This window comes from Stegodyphus dumicola, chromosome 11 (genome assembly GCF_044657685.1).
Source record: "Stegodyphus dumicola isolate Sdum_Otavi_A_Nest chromosome 11, ASM4465768v1".
Taxonomy (NCBI): Eukaryota; Metazoa; Arthropoda; class Arachnida; order Araneae; family Eresidae; genus Stegodyphus; species Stegodyphus dumicola.
Window position 1 is genome coordinate 157952922 of NC_140778.1, and position 17941 is coordinate 157970862.

The following is a 17941-nucleotide window of genomic DNA, read 5'->3' on the forward strand; positions in this document are numbered from 1 at the left end:
AACACCATGATACAATTAGATACGCAATATAACTACATTCTATACATTAGAATTACTGATATTTGATAATTTATTATTATAAATAATTTATTTGTTATAATAAGTAACCTTGTAATTTTGCTATACAGTTTCGATTTTTTGATTATGATAAAGCAAGCTAGGATACCTAAGCAAGGGAAATTTTCTAGAGAAAACTGCCTTTATTCCTACTGCACATGGGAAAAACCATGCAAACAATTTTGCAAGCCACACATTAACTGGGATTTGAAGTGATGAACTATTGATATTCACTGAGCTTCTAATCTAATGCAACACTGTTTTAATTAGTGTATGTTAGAACTGCTCATTTCAAGATACTATAGCTAACTTGTGTTGCAAAATAATGTGTATCATATGTGAATCAATTATTAATACAAGAGTATATTAGTAGTATTAGTAGTTATATTCTGCAACAAGGTAATGTTTTTTGTTTTAGAAATGTTTTACATTAATACAGTAATTCAACAATACAATGTATCAGCATTACTTGAAATAGCTTGCACAATGCGGTAAAAATATTTACGAATGATGCGACAATTTGCTGGTCAGATATAGGTATGTGGTAAAATAAAAATATGCAGAGTTTCATACTTGTAAAAAGTGCATTGGTCAATATGTACATTACAGTAAAATATCATTAACTGATTAGGTTAATAACGTACAGCTGAAATTGTATGGCATGTTGTATTTTGCAATACAGATGCTAATAATATAATGATGCCATCTATATAAAGTAAAACTATACCACTGCTTATGAATAGATGAAAGAAAGTGTTTATAAATAGCTGAAAAGCTGCTGATGGATGGCTACTCAAATGGCACTTTTAAAAATTGGAACTGACCAGTCGTGTCGACCAGTATGCGGTGGAATAAAATTCTGGAGTTCTGTCTTTATTTACATCAAAGTGAAATACATTGTTTCTAACATCAATGGTACTAAATACTTTTGATTCACAGTAACTTTACTGAACTTCTGTATAAACTCTTATTTGCACCACTTTTTTTCTTTACGGCAACAACAGGGTTGGAAAATTCTCATGAACATGGTTCAACTATATGTTGTTTATTCCATTCTCCGACTTGTTTAATTATATCTCTTTCTGTATTCATCTGCATCCGCCAAAATTTATGTCAGTGGACAGCCAATGGTTTGTATATAACAGACAAGTGTCAGTTTTTAAGAAAATATTTTATTTGTGAGCATTAAAAATACATTATAATACAAATGTTGGAAATTTTCCATTCCCCCTTGTTTCTTCACAGTAATGAGAAGGAAAAGAAGTGGTTGTATTTAATCCCTAGTAGAAGCCAGATAGATATAGTTGTAGTTGCAGTTTTCTCCTCAGGGGTGTGGTGGTGTATGGCACGGAATGCTGACGCACTTGTAGAGGTCGATGATACGAATGGCAGAAGAAACAAATTGCAGCAGTAATGGGCAAACGTCTTTGGGAGAGGGGGGGGGGAAATACAATATAGTTTATTCTAATAATAATATTCTATTCTAATTAAAGTATACAAATATTACAATATAAATATGAATGCAATGAATGAAATTAAAATTGCATTTTTAAAACTTTGTTAAATTCAGTTTCAAACTGCAATATACTGATTCTGAGACGTGATGCTAAATGCTCATCTTTCAGTCTATTCTAATAGAATTCTTTCTAAGGTTCATGGGAAAAGCATAAGCATACTATTACTTTTCTGGGTGTGAAGTATAAAATTCGACTGTTAAATTTGGGAATTCAATAACGATTTGTAGAACTCTAATTTTGGAACATGAGTAATAAATAGATTGTAACTTAATTTATTCAAGCTGCAAATCCACTCTCATTGCTTCACAATTTATACTGAAAGACGTGGCGAAAATATCTATATTTGTTCAAATGGCACTGAAATCTTGAGATCTGTGTTCAAACCTAAAATGCAATATTTTCAGGCCATCTTCATAATTCTTATGCTTGTCTTCATTTACTAAAGGATTTAATACTAATAAGGGATGAATTTAATCTTTTGAAATTAGATAAGTGTTTCTCAGCAATTTGCCCAACAAACAGATAAAGCATTAGTTTAAAACTTTTGAGATGGGCACAGATATCGTCAACAAATAGATTTTTTCCTTGCATCTTGTTGTTTAAGTTGTTCATATGACGAAGATCTGTGAAAAGTCCAAAAAACTGTCCTGTATCTTCCGCTCCACATGACACTGTTTCTCAAGAAAAAATGATACAATGTCATCTTTGAGCTACCAGACTCACTCTAAAACACATCCTACACTAAGCCACCGTACTTTCATGTAATACAGCCCGTCACAGTATTCAGATTGCATGGACTGATGAAAATGTCAAAACTGCCTATTAATAAGTCCAAAAGATAAAACAGTATTATAAGCCTCACGATTACATCATGCACGGGTTTCATATTCAGTGCAGATATACATACAGAGGGCATTTTGATGCCTGAGAGGTATAACATCTTTATCGCTTATTGTACAAAATTTTAAGCACTGTCACCATCAAACTAGTCCTCTCTACTGGGAATACACTGTTCTCACCATTTCTTCCATTTTTGGAAAGCCTTCTCGAGCACACTTTCTGGGATACTGCCCAGGTCTCAGCACATTGCCCTGAATATCCTTCAGCGAACCTCTGGAATACCGGCCCAGTGTGCAAACCACTGCACCACGAAGGCTCGTTAAGAATGTGGTAGAAATACCTTATATATTCCTTCTTTTAAAGGGCGACTGGGGTTTTTAGGGGACCCAATCGCCAACTTCTGGGTGTGCAGACTCCTCACCCAACACCCTTTTAGTTCGGGCGCCAATGTGGAGAGCAAACGCTTTTTTCGGGAATCGAACCACGGACCTCTGAAATACCGGCTCAACGTGCAGAACCATTACACCACGAAGGCTTGCTAAGAAAGCAGGAGAAATACCTTATAATGGAAACGGTGACTTTTCAATGTAGCTTTCAGTTTGGGAAAAGGTCTGCTGGGGCTAGGTCCGGAGAATACAGTGAATGGGCCTTAACCTGGTACACTTCAATATTTACATTGTGATGACATGGTACAAATTCCTGATGGACAATACCTCTGTAGTCAAAAAACAAAACCAACGTCACCTTGATTTTTGAGACTCAGTGATTTTTTTGGACAAGGAGACCTTTTGCCTACCTACTGCGACAACTGTGTCTTCCTTTGAATATCATAGCCATAAACTCACATCTCATCTCCTGTTACGATGTTTTTTAAAAAGTTTTGATTGTCCCTGGCAGAAGAAAAGCAGTTCCTGGCTAATTTCAAAACGGGTCTGTTTCTGATTGTCAGTCAGGAAACCCTGCACAAATTTTGCACTGACACAAAGCATCTCAAGTTTGTCACCCAAAAATTTGATGACATGATACCTACTTTGTCAGCAACTTCTTGAACAATTAAGCGATGATTTCCTCAAATTACAGCACAGTTATGATCTGTTGATGCAGATGGCCGTCCAGGCATGGAATTGTTACCGAGTAGCATTCGGTTGTGTTCCAGTTCTTTGCTTTGGGGGACATTCTCGTGGGTGGATCTCGGACCCTTGGTTGTGGTAGAACGGATCATGAAAGCTGCAAACTATCTGAACATAATAGATCACTTACATCTTTACATGATGTCTCTCTTCCCAACTGGTAATGGAATCTTCCAGCAAGACAACACTCCACGTCACAAGGCCCAAATTGTGCTGGAGTGGTTCTAGAAGCACACAGATGAATTCTCCTGATCTTAACCCGAGAGAGCATATTTGCGATGTCATGGAGTGGCAGCTCAGAGCTTAAATACGACCAAGTTGGAATATCTAGACTTTGCATGACCACTGTTTAGATATTTGGCGCAATCTGTCTCCAGTCATGTACCAAGAAATTATGACATCGATGCCAAAGCAAGTTCCAGGTTTTGCAGACCAAAGTGCAGTGCATTATAGAATAAATGTTTGGTCATAATGTGTCGGTTCTGTAGAATATAGTTTATTAATTTGTGGTAGGCCAGAGCTGGCCCATGGGCTAAAGTTTGCCCATCCCCGTCATAAAGCTTGAACAGGAACAGTAAGACCTTTTCCAACCACAAAGCAATTTTTATCGATTACGTACTGAATCAAGAATTCTACGGGCTTCGTATCCCTTTTCTTCAAACGCCAACCATGTGAGGAGGCTTTTAGTTCCAAGTAAATTCAGAGCCCTATATGCCTCCCTTCCTATGTCATAAACACATTAAACATTTATAAATATTTAGGATTTCTCTAATTTTAGTCGGCTCAATTAAACGCGAATCAGTTCCATTGACTGAAATCACAACCGCGGCAAACTGTAATTCTTCGTTCCTAAAACATAATTTTATCCCATTTATATGCCCCTACTTCTGAGAATCGATCGGCGGAAGAAAAATAGCCACACATCAATAGTATATCAAATACTAAATTTCATTAATCATTAGGAAAAAGGCCTCTTGAAATCTGAGTAAAGTCCAAAAACTGGGATATATTCCATATAGTACATACATAAGTGGCATAAATGTAAAGAATTGTATGTGGCATAAACGTGAAGAAAACGATGTGTCGTGAAGAAAACGTGTGATTTCATTTGGTCCAACTACTATAATTCCATACAAATATTTAATGATTCAGATCAAAGCAACTTAAAAGCTACTGCCTACAGGTAAAGATGTTTATATCCATGTTACACATGGGAGAAATCAGATTTGCTGGAAGCATCCATACAGCTTGCCCATTACCAGGGTTTACTAGTGTTCAATGACTTTGCATTTAATGAGTTGAATAATAAAGCAAAGTTATTGCATTTTTATTATGCTAATTTAATTAGTCATTCCAGTCTCCAGTTCTAGATTTGAAATAAAACAAATGCAATAGCAATTATAAAACGAGCTCATTATATAAATGCTCATTATGAAATTATACAAACTATAAATATTTGAAGCTTATTTCTTTACCATGATAACTACTATTGACTATGCTCTGAAGAGACCCGGAATGAATAAAAATGCTTTAAAGCCATTTATTTTTGACTGCACAAAATCTTATTTCTTCCTTTAAATCTTTTTCAACTATATTTATATCATTTTGAATATGCTACGGTATTTTTCAGCACATATTTGCGGTACTGACATTAACTTAAATATCAGTTATTTTATCTAAATTTTGTTTGTACTGAACTTAACGATAGTGACACAATGGTCATCCTGTAGCAATCAGGATATGTTATTTCTGTAGTAAAATTTCTTTCTTCCTTTTACCTATGAATGAAATTTGGTGAATGTTTATAAAAGGACCATGGGGAAAAATCAAGGAAGAAGCTTAAAGTCATATCATAACAAGATATGAAATAGACTGGATAGAATAAACATAATTAATATTTAATAATTTTCATAAGAACTATTAGCATTACCTCAGGAGGGATAAGTATTTTTATTTAAATTAATCAGATTACAAATTAATAAAAAATATCTTAAAGAATGTTATTTAATACTTTTAATTGTTTAGTTTATTAATCAGTAACAGATAGTTAAATATTAAAGTTAAATATTTTACACTTAAACAATACAAAAATGTTTCATTTTGAGCAGTGGCTAAAACATAACATTGAAATCATGGACAAACAACAAAAATTAAAAACAAAAAATTGTCAACAAAAATTCTTTAAATTAATTCAAAATTCAGATTTTGAGATGCATACATACTGGTGGAGAACTATGTGTGTTCAAAATTTGGTGGTTCTAGGTGTGGTCATTTTTCCACAACATAAAGAATTTACATATATATATATATACAGATTCTTCATAATTTGATAGATATGCATGTCAATTCTCAAACAATAAAATTTCAGAACATGTTATTAAATTTTGTATAATGAAAATAAGTTCTTCAATTTACATACAGCAAAAGAAGTAACACCAAAAAACACTCATTTAATACTCTATAATAGTCTTAAGGCAATAACACAAGTGTTTATACAGGCACACATGGACAGCACCTAATACCACGATACTTGTATTAGTAATAAAATATATTACAAAAATTAAGCATTTGATAGTATAGAGTTAAATAACACAGCAGAATGATAAGTTTCCGAGGTTTGCTTTTTTAAAATTTTTTCACCATTTTAAAACAGAGAACAATCTACCTTTAACTGCAAAATCCTAGGATAATTCTGTGAGCATGTCATCCTAAAAAGAATGTAGAATTAAACTTTACATCACATCAATTAAAATAATAAATCACACAAAGAAATAATTAAATATATAAATAAGAGGTTAATTTCACAGAACTTAAGAAGCAGATATATGTACAAAATAATTATAAATTTTGATTTTAACTATAGCAGCCTTGCAATATGTGCAACACAACACATCATATATGTAACAAATAGTAATGTGCAGTTTTTCCCGAGGTATGTATAAACGTTTTTTAATATTAAAATAATTTTTATTACTAATAATGAAATTTATTAAAACATTCAAAAAGAATGAAAAAGTAATGAATCAACAAATAGAGCTGCAAAATGCACTTATTTTCTGCATGGTGGTAGTATTCCTTATATAGGTTGTAGAGTTCCTCACTTTGTAATTGCTAAGTTACTGTTGAACATAAAGAACCTTAAGAACTGATAAGCGAATAATCGCTTGAGTTCGTGTAGATGAAACAACAAGCAAAAAGGGTAAAATAACCCTTTATTATTCAGATAGAAATTAACAGAACTCCGTCTGGGAGTTTAACAATAAAGCCGAACATTCGGGTTTTGAACTTAAGATACTAAGAACTAAACTAAACTTAACTAAAGAGATATAGCCGAAGCTATCAAAGTTTTAATGTAGTTGGTCCTTTAAACACGAGATGACTGCGAAGCTATCAAGGACCTGAGTACGGCCGAGCGTAATAACAGCTTTGAGAGAGAGTAGCCAAAAAAGGCGGGCGCGCACTAATCAGGAACTCTGATTCTCTCTAACTCAGCAAATAAAACTTTGCGGTTAAATACCACTCCCTCATTATGTATTCAGACGTGATTCTAAAACTACGTTCTGGCCGGAAGTAGGAAGTTGAAGTTAAGAATTTGAAAGGAAAGAAGTTTAACTCAAAATCTAACTGTTAATAAAATTAACATAATCCTTACACAGTATCCAGAAATATGTCATCCTTAATATTCTATATGGTAGAGGTATTTCTTATACAGGTATCAAAAATATGTCAAACAGAATTTTTGTTAAAAAGTTGGCAGCAACTCTAGTGTTTGCAGGTTAAGGCATAAGTTGAGTGCCAAGATTTGAACAGAAAGCAGAGATAATGAAGTTCTTTTTGTGTCACTTGGGGATTGGCCATTTAAGGCTGGTCCATCAGCATCTGCTAAAAAGGAACAGCACATTCAACCCATATAAACAGCATTGTTTCTCTATATATGCTGCATATTTCAGTTGGTAAGTAATTGAGATGATTCACATATTAATCCAATATTTAAGTAGTGCTAGTTTTACTATGATTAGCTTTAAAGTGTTATACATATTACAATAACACTGTTTTTGTTGTTAGAGGATATTACCAAATCAATAAATTTAATACAATTAAATTAGAGTATAATTTAATTGTAATATTAATATTTATTAAATTTGTTGAATTTTTAACCTCTTTTTGAAATGAAGAAGTAAACAATTGAAGGGCTTGCGGTAAGAAGGGCTCAGCTCCACTTTGGTATTTATGAGTTTCTTTTGTTAAAAGAAAATCGTTCTTTGCATTGGAGTAGCCGTAAAACATCATTTTTACCTTTACTTTTCCATGAGGATAAACTTTTAAAATGTAAGTTAAAAAATGAATTTTTGAATTTTTTTACACTGCTGGCCACCCAAATTGCAACACCAAGAAAGACAAGAGATATCACAACAAAATTTATTTAGTAGATAACATGTTGACCAAGTATCAAATGATTAAATTTATAGACTTCTATGAAGTGTGATTCCTTCCAGAATCAGTAGCCAGAGTAGCCGCCATTGTTGGAGGTCACCGCTGCTACACGCCTCGACATTGATTCAAAGAGACTTTGGATGCGTTCTTGGGGTACAGCAGACCAAGCAGCTTCCACACGTTACCAAAGTTGATCTGGTGTGGCAGCTTGGGATGTAATCTGGGTCAATCGTTCAGCAACCATTGACCACATGTTTTCTATCGGTGAAAGATCCAGTCAGCGAGCCGGCCAGGGAAGCAATTCAATCTGGCGATTGACGAAGAAACCTTGGGCAATGCAAGCCGTGTGTGGCCACGCATTATCTTGTTGAAATATGGCTGTGGGCAAGCCCTGAAGGTAAGGAAGGACAACTGGCTCCAACAGCTCAGAGATGTAGCGCTGGCTGTTTAAAGTACCGGCAATGCGTACTAGAGGAGTGCGAGAGTGATATCCAATACCGCCCCATACCATAATACCAGTGCGGCGGTGCATAACGCAGCTGTTCAGTATCCTTTCTTTATGGTGTCTCCAGACTGGAATCCGACCATCGTGGTGTTGCAGAAAGAAGCGTGACTCGTCAGTACAGACAATTTCATTCCATTCTGCCGTCCACATTCTTCTTTCAGCGCACCATTGGCGGCGGAGACGTCTGTGATTCTGCGTCAAGGGTAAACGAAGCAATGGACGTCTTGCGGACAGACGACTCGGCTGTAAACGGCATCGAATGGTACGCGCAGACACTGGTTGATGCGTTACAGACTGAATGTGCTGTGCTATGGTTCGTGATGTGACTGAGCGATCCATCACTGCCATGCGCACAATGTTCCTGTCATCACGTGAAGTGGTGCACTGAAGTGGATGCGATCGAACACGTCGGTCCATCGTACCCTCCTGCATTCAACGGTCCCATATCCGCAGTTCTTTGGTTTCGTCCAACACGACTACCGACTTCCCTGAAAGATAATCCACACTCTCGGTAGGCCACTATCCTTCCTCTGTCGAACTCGGATACTTGATCAAACGATGATCGCTGTTTACTACGAGGCATAATTGGTCTTTTTTTTTTAACAAGAAAAACGCAATTGCCGAACTTGAAATCGTCGAAAACTCCAAGCCTTAAATAGCGCTTTGAAGTGGCGCCACAGGTACGAGTGATGTGCGTCTGCGCTGAAATTCTAATCATTTGCATATTTAACCTTCACTAATGCATGCTGTAAATTTCATGTTATTTGCATGCTTTCTTCAGGGTGTTGCATTTACAGTGTAAAAATTTTCTGAAAATTTAAAAACATGGAGCTTGCACCTTCTTGCTGCAAACCCTTCAATTTTAGTTACATATAATATTGTAATATTATTTTAAAACATTTCTCACCGTATTCTATGCATTTCAATAAATATTCTTATATTTGTTCTTGATTTAATCCTAACACTGATTAATCTTATGATGCATAATTCACCACATGTCTGATGCTTGTTAAGGTCATAATTTAAAAGATGAAAATTAAACTACATAAGTCACCACTAATTAATTATACGGATTTTTTGAAATAATAATGTTTCATTTTGGCAGAAATTATTGGGCGTCCACCAGGATACCCTATGATTTAAAATAACGCCTGCATCATCGCTTGCTTACGTGGATGATACCACCATTCTTTCTAGTTCACTTAATCCACGACATGCCATGATCAGAATACAAAACCACACACAGGACATAGAGGAATGGTGTTCCAAATGGAGGACGTCCATTAATGCCACAAAAATCCAAATTATTACTGATAGGACGGCACAGAAGAAAACTTTGATGCAGATCTGACAGTGCCTAAAGTCAGAGAGGCTACATACTTGGGAGTTCGTTTTAACGTCTCGCTTACATGGGGTCCTCACATTTCCATGACCATCGCGAAAGCCATAGAAGTCTCTAGGAAGCTCCGAAACTTTCTTGACGTCTCCTCACCACTGGATCTCGTTCGCAAGAAGCACATTTACACATCAATATTAAGACCCATCCTTACATATGCCTCCCCTCCATGGTGCTCTGTTTGCCGCTCCGTATTAAATAAATTGCAGGTTTTACAAAACAACTACTTACGAAAAATCACAGGAGCCCCCATGGTTCGTTCGCAATGAACAGCTACACAGAGGCCTTAAATAATCTAATATCTGGCATTATTCATCAATGAATTAAATAATAATTTTTTCAAGAAAGCCATTACCAACGCGGAGGTAAATTATTCAGAAAATTTTATGTATGAGCTTGTAGAGTCATTAGGATTTTTTAGGAGGCAGAAAAGATGAAAAATTAACAACACCTTCACCGGGAATCGAACCATGGACCTCTGGAATACCGACCTAGCGTGCTACCGTTACACCACGAAGGACGCTAGGAAAGTAGGAGAAATACCTTATATACTCCCCTTTTTAAAGGGCGACTAGAGTTTTAGGGGACCTAGTCGCCAAATCCTGAGTGCAAAGAATCATCATCCACAATCCTTTTTAGTTCGAGCGTCACTTGTAGAGACATTAGGATTTTTTTTTAAAGCAGGAAAGATGAAAAATGAACAACGCCTTCGCCGGGAATCGAACCGCGGACCTCTGGAATACAGGACCAGCATGCTACCATTACACCACGAAGGCACGCTAGGGAAGTGGGAGAAATACCTTATAAGCTTCTAGAAATTGACATCAATTTAAGGCCCTATGCAACCAACATTTATCGGAATCCCCCATAAGTCTCCCCTAACCGGGGTTATTTGAGGTGTCTGTAATAGTGGGATATAATTCCTGCTGAAACAGGCATATCAAAAGTATCAAAGTATCAAAAAAAATTATTGTAGTGTAAAAACATATTAGTTTACTTGACAGATTAGTACAATTAGTTCAGCGAAATTAATTTGGAGCTGCAAGGACATAAGCTGAAATTTATCATTTATTATGACTATATTTTAGTATTTTTATTTGATTTTGTGTTGTTCAATCTTTCTTGTTTTACTTTAATAAACAACTATAAAATTTCAGATTTCAGTTACTACCCTTTTTTTTTTATTTCCAATTAAAATTTCAGAACTCAAATATTATATTCGCAACTACATATTGAAAATTTTGACAGTAGAGATGTTTTACTTGCAGAGGGCACAGAGTTTAAAGGTTGGAATATTGTGCACCAAAGCAATAAATCCAGCACGCTTACCTTCTTATACCTGAAGGAAGGAAGATTTTGTGTGTTCACTAAGCTCCGAAATCTTGAAGAGATCACAGCTCTAAACAAAAAAGATAATCCATTTAATTTAAAATATTTATTTGTACAAAACATTTCATAAGAAAAACATAACCATGAACTTCTATATTTCTGACATATGCAAATGTAAGAAAGACTACATATGAATTAGTCAATAAATGTGATTAAAAATATTTGACGCACGAAATATACCTAGCTCTAATTGGTAAAAAAATTCCAATAGTCATATTTAAAATGAGATAAGCTAACAAACAACATACGTAATGGAAATATTTAAAAAAATGAACTATGCAGTGTTTATAAGTATAAATAGCACATAAAAAGCAACAGAACTACAATTTCCAATTAATAAAAAGTTACTCTGTGTTTTTTTTTTTTTAGTAGTAAGCAATTAGAAGTGCAAAAATTATTGGTTACAATATTTAGAAGTAACGTTTATTTTTGTTTAAAATATGCTCTTTTTTAGTTTGATTTTATTTAATTACGGCAAATCCCACTAGGGCAATCTGCCTAAGGGGAGAGATGCCTTCGTGGAGGATTTTCTAAGGGAAACTGGCTCATATACCCGTTACACAAGGGAAAAACCACGAAAACGCCCATGTAGCCAGCCCGTTCGCGTGATTCGAACCTCTGACCGAACTACCAGTGTTCAGCGACTCTACCGCTCGACCGCTGGTGGGCGCTGCTTTTTTTTAATAACTCACAACAAAAAGTTATTTTTTCCCCATTTAGCATGTATTTCTTTGCCATCATAAGCACATACAAAAATTAACAATGAAAGTGGAATACACTAAAAAACCTAAATTATAACACTAAAAAATATGTAACACTAAAAAAACCTAAATTGCAGATTCCATATTTATAATAGGATATTAATCTAACAAACAGCATCTACAAACAGCATCTAACAAACAGCATCTACGCTGGCAAAGAGATAAACTTCACAGTGTTTGGAAGCACAAATATCAAGGGAAAAGTAATTAGAACTGCAATTTGCAATGAATATAAAATTGATCATTTTTTTAAATATTATACATTAAAAAAGTTTTAATTTTCACATTTTAGGATAACGGTAGATTACAATGATCATTTCATACACTCTTTATAATCAATAACTTTCCTTTGGATACTATATTTCGTAGTCATGCTGATGTTTCATTACCACCATTTCTTTTCATCATATGTAAATTTAAGAGAATGGCCATGATACATTTCATGCAATGTTTAAAATCATTAACCTTTCTTTGCGTACTATAAAGAAAAACTCTGGATAATATACAAAATAACTTACTACATGCATTAAAACTTCCTCATCATTACACAACATGTTTTAAAATCTTAACTTGCTTCCTAGTCCACATATATCAAATTATGCAATGATGATCAAACTGTACTTAACCATAAAAACAAAAATCATACATTCATACTTATAAGTGTTTTCTGAACATCCCCTTTTTCTACCATATACATAGTGTAGTGTGCATTAAAAAACTACTCTTTCTTAAATAGCATACAACAAACTTTTTCCCCCATTTATTAAAAAAATTTCTGATATCACAAACGTTTACAAAAATTAAGCCATGAAAACAGAATATATTTTATTATTAAGTATCTAAATTCTAACATCAAAATTTTTATTATGATCATGACATAACAAAGATACATAACTGATTTTTAAAACGCACAAACTTTTGATCATATATACTGGACAACACTTAAATATGCATGGGCATGCATTGCCTTTTAACGTTGGACGTTTTCTCGGCATTCTTAAAATTCTCCCATTTTTATTTGTAAATACATTTTCATGGACAATCATATCTTTGCCAAAATATTTTTCATAAACAACAGTGACAAAGTTGACATAGTTAGATTATAACTATCACGAGAATGTACACACTCCTCGAGATATTTATCAAAATATTTGTCCAAAAAGATGGACAGAAAGTATAACTCATCTTTGACTTGCTCGACGAGTGTCATGGCCTTCTCTCTTCTCAAAGATCACGGGTGATCCCAGCATCTTACTTTAGGTAAATTGGAACTAATGGCTCATACTTTATAACAACGGAATTGAGATTTACCCATTTGAAACCTTGGATGAGATTTCTGCATCTCTCCCTGCAGGAAAATGAACTCCCCATCCTAACAGGTGAGCTCAATTTTCTTCTCGTGGTGGACACAAGAAAATATACAATTGCATTATATACAGGATAAGTTCAGTAAGAACAAGCGCAAGTTAACAACAGAACTGAGGGAATGGTGAAATTGAACATTTCCACGCTTCTAATACTAATTTTCATTTGCTTTCTTTGCAGCTGCACATCACGTATTGTTCCTGCATGAATCAGCAATGTAATCTGTAGAGTGATTAGGATTTTTTGAAGCAGGAGATGTGAAAAATGTGCAAATCCTCGCCGGCACTCGAACCTAGATCTCTTAAATATGCGCTGAGTGTATACCATGCTCTAATATGCTCTGAGTGTACACCACGAAGACATGCTAGAAGGAGGGAGAAAATACCTTAGATATGACCCTTTTATAGGTCGTCTAGGGATTAGGGGGGGCACAGTTGCCAAATGCTGGTGGTAACTAATTATTGTCCACTATCTTTTAGTTTGGGCGTCTTTTGTAGAATCATTAAGTTATTTTTCGAAGCAGGACATGTGAAAAATGTTCAATGCCCTCGTCGGGATTCGAAACTGGAACTCTGTAATACCTGCTGAGAGTGCTACTGTTACAACCCTGAAAGCATGCTGGAAGGAGGAAGAAAATACCTTATAAGTCATCAAAATAAACACTAGAATCACAAGAGAAGTCAAAATGATTACTTTTAAATTTTGCATCATAGCCAGCAGTAGTGACAGTTGTAGTAAAAATGATAATAGTACAACACAACTCCGATTACCCGAACTCCGACTATCCGAATTGTTGATTATCCGAATCAATTTCAGAATTGTTTACAATCAACTGAAAAAGAGAAGGAAAATTAAAAAAAGGAAAAAGAAGCTCAAGAAAAGGAAAGAAAAGAGACAGGAGAAGATGAGGATGACGTTTCATTTGAAACATTCTCTTGAAAATTCCTGGATGTTTAGGAGTCAGTGCTGAGGATACCGTAGAATGGATGGTGTCTGATTCGTCAGACCCTGGGTGAATGATGATGAATTTATTTAAAGTGTAAGAAAAGAAAGTGTCGAGGAAGAAGATGGCTTTAATGAAGATGAAGTAGGTGGTTTTCTGGCCTTGAAACTGTGTGTTGAAGTGGATGGAGAATCAGCCCGAATGTCACCACATGCAACTCCTCATTGTCAAGCGGATGCGCGACTTGCCTGCCCGAAAACGGATGAAGAAAGTCAAACAGTTTACTTTGACCGAGACGCTCAGCAAGCAATGACTTTTAGCACGTGTAAGTACTGTACAGTACACTATATAACATGTACGTAAAAGTGTTGTCTTTTCATTTCTTTTTTGGTTTGATAATGAATTAAAACCTCTTTTTCTTTAAAAATAGTTTTTGCTCCCATTTTCAACATACAGTACATACAGTAATTAGTTAAAGTACATGTAGACATTTCCTTCAGAAAAACTCCAAGTATCCGAATTTTTGATTATACGAATGGGGACCGGTCCCAATTGGTTCGGATAACTGGAGCTCTACTGTAGTAGCTTAGAGATTTTTGAGCTATTCAGTGCAACATTAGCCACTTTGACTGATTGCTCTATTAATAAAGTACTGAAAGAATTCAAAAGTAATTTTTATTATCAATAACTATTGTCATAATTAAATAAAATTAGTATAAACAATGCGTATTTCAAGCAAACGAAAGTGGAAAGTGGATTCATAGCGTACTAAAGTTTTCGTACTGGTGAACACAGTTTTACAGTCTCTAATATTGTTCAGGATTTTGGGGAATCTTAGATGATTTTAGTCCACTTTGCACAAATTTCTTAGGCGAGTGCACAAGACAGAAATCATCATGGTCAGAAATTTCAGGAGAAGGAGTGTCAGAATCTTGTAGATTCTTTTTAACTGAAGGCATTACATGGATAAATTTAAAATTTCCATGTCTATTGCTAGGGTGAAATGAGCATTTAGTCATTTCACCCTAGCAATAGACTGGAGAAGTAAGAACTGGCTAGATTTACACTTGATGGAGACAGGCTTGACATCTCATAGGAATTTGCAACTATAAGATAGATGGTCCTGTGAGCAGTAGGAGCATCTTGGTTCGTTACAGCCTGTCTGTACATGGCTGAAGCGCTGATATGTGTAGCAGACTTTTCCTTGGTCTGTATATCCTGATATTCACCAAGAGGAACAGAAAGGATTTTTTTGCTTTTATCACATTTCAGTTCCACAAAGAAGAGTGGCAAGTTGACCTCTCTATCAGTAGTTTTTAGAATAATTCTTTCAGCTTAATGCCCAGGTAACTTTTGTCATTAAGCTCTGTTCTTATGGAGGCTGGATCTTCATCTGTGATTAATCTGTTAATGGCAACTTTGCTCTTTTATATAGAATATAAAAAAATGGGTTCCTGTTTTGAAAGGAGCACCCACAGTCATTCCTCTGATTGTTAAGTTACCAAAATGGAGGCCAATTTCATTGCACTTTATGGTGCCAATGTAACTTTGAATGTTATTTTTATCAATAATGACACACATTTCTTTCCACTTGACTTGGGAGTCTCAGACAGATGATTAGGTAGTAGGCTCATTTTCTTTTCCACAGAAGTTGCGATGCTATTCATATTCATTGCAGAGTTGGATAAATTCGTGTCCTTTAGGTAGTGTAAGGAGTTAACCATGGGGATGTTATGTTCAGTTTCACTCACATCAGAAGCTGAAATGTTATCAATAGTAAACATCGCTGAGTTTGAGCTAAGAGTTCCATTGAACTTTCCATACCTGGCTTGACAAGGCAACATTCAGTGTTGTTTTATTCTGATTTTTTAAAGGCAGATTCTTTCAAAAAACTTACATTCACCATTACAAATACAGTCAAAATTCGTTAATCCGGATTCGTCGGGACTTCGGCGATTCCGGATTATCGATTTTTCCGGATTATAGATCATCACTTTAAATCTCGTAAGATGGCATGCAGAAATTATAAAATTAAAAATATGAAACCGTAATTTATGATGTAAAGAACAATTATGATCTAAAGGGTATCAAAATTTTCAAAAACAAAAAGCTTAATATTTATTTGTTTACTTTATAAAACATTTCTTTCAATGTAAGTTGTTTAAGTTGCTTCGTTTTATGTGATAATACTTTCTCTTTAATTCTATAAACAGACATAACTTCTCCTTCAGTTACAAAGTTCCGCTGTTCAAGTCCTATAATTGCTGTGTCGAGAATACCGACTAATTTGTCAATCGAAATTTTTTCGTTTTCAATAACATTTGTGTCACTTTCTTCACTATCGGAAGCGAATTATAATGAGGAGAAATTTGATTTAAATCATATCAAAGACGGAGTACATCGAGATGAAATACTACATTTAGTAAGGAATTATAAGCCAAATAAAATAAAAAAAACTGCCCTGAAGATAAGGATAGTGCTGACAGATCAACTTCCAATTTCTTGCGCGCCGCGGCGTTTCCCAACCCTCCCCCCGCAGAGTAGCGTGAAATTGATAACAAGATTTCGGAATGGTTAGAAAAACAAAGGATGCCTTTATCCATGTTTTGCAGCAATTCCACTTTTTGTTTAATGGACTTCGAAACATACTTTCACTTTGTAGATCCTTTACATAATAGTAAATATATATCGGAAATTCTATTTGACATAATCGAAAGTTCAAGCTTACTTTTATAAAATTGCTCTAACAGTCTGCAAAAAATAATAAGCTGGATCCAATTCGAAGATTAAGGAACAACGCAGTCTGCAACATTAACTGAATTAGATAATTTTAGCTTAGCTTATACCGTCCGTTATACATTAAACGCGCATGCGTAAACGCATATTCGCAGCCGTAAAGGTCTTACGCGCATGCGTCAACGTGATGCATGCGCAGAAAGTTTGTAGCTTTGAGGTCCGGATAATAGATCATTCCGGATTATGGGTGTCCGAATTAACGACTTTTGACTTTATTAAACTCTATAGGCTCAGCTACGATCTTGGGAAGTTTATCTGCGGAAACCGCATTAATTTTCAGTTTAAAATTCCGATATATTTAACTCAAACATATGATAAATGTAATATCAGTACATTATGGAGTAACACTCTGTTCAAGATATCTCAATTTTCAAAGAAACCCTGAGGAGTTTTTAAGCTTGACAGTTTAATAGCATGAGTTTTGTTCATCAAAGAAAATGAAATACTCAGCTTAGCAAAGGCTTCCTTCAATTTGACATGATCTAGTCTCATGGCCTTGAACATAACTTGATTGCTCAAGTTATGTAAGCCAATCCTTAGTAGAAGTCATAACTGGAATCAAAAAATTATCCATACATGAGGTGATCATCAAATAGGACGTGTGAAGAGGAAATTCACCTTCAAACTCAGAAGCTGGAAACTCAGAGGAGACCTGATGAAACATATTTAATTTTTAAAGCAAAAATATTTTTAAATTTTTAGAAAATTTAAACAGAATGGTTTTCATTATTTCAAAACAGACATGTTTGCTTCCAGGGAGGAAATCTCCAGAAGAATGCGGTTACAAAACTGAAAAAAAGTCACATCA

General features: G+C 35.0%; 1 protein-coding gene and 1 non-coding gene across 2 annotated transcripts in view; both read right to left on the reverse strand.

Moving 5' to 3' along the window:
• Nucleotides 1-1217: 1217 nt before the first annotated feature.
• The window catches only part of LOC118201919 (cation-independent mannose-6-phosphate receptor-like), a 110340-nt gene continuing 93616 nt past the window's right edge, over nucleotides 1218-17941 (reverse strand). The window contains exons 16-18 of the mRNA XM_085826384.1: nucleotides 11209-11278; nucleotides 6210-6252; nucleotides 1218-1482 (exon numbers count right to left, since the gene is read on the reverse strand). The gene's annotated coding sequence lies outside the window, so the exon portion shown is untranslated. The remainder of the gene's footprint in view (nucleotides 1483-6209; nucleotides 6253-11208; nucleotides 11279-17941) is intronic.
• On the reverse strand, nucleotides 10584-10655 carry TRNAT-UGU (transfer RNA threonine (anticodon UGU)). The gene has a single exon. It is a non-coding gene; the product is annotated as a tRNA-Thr (tRNA).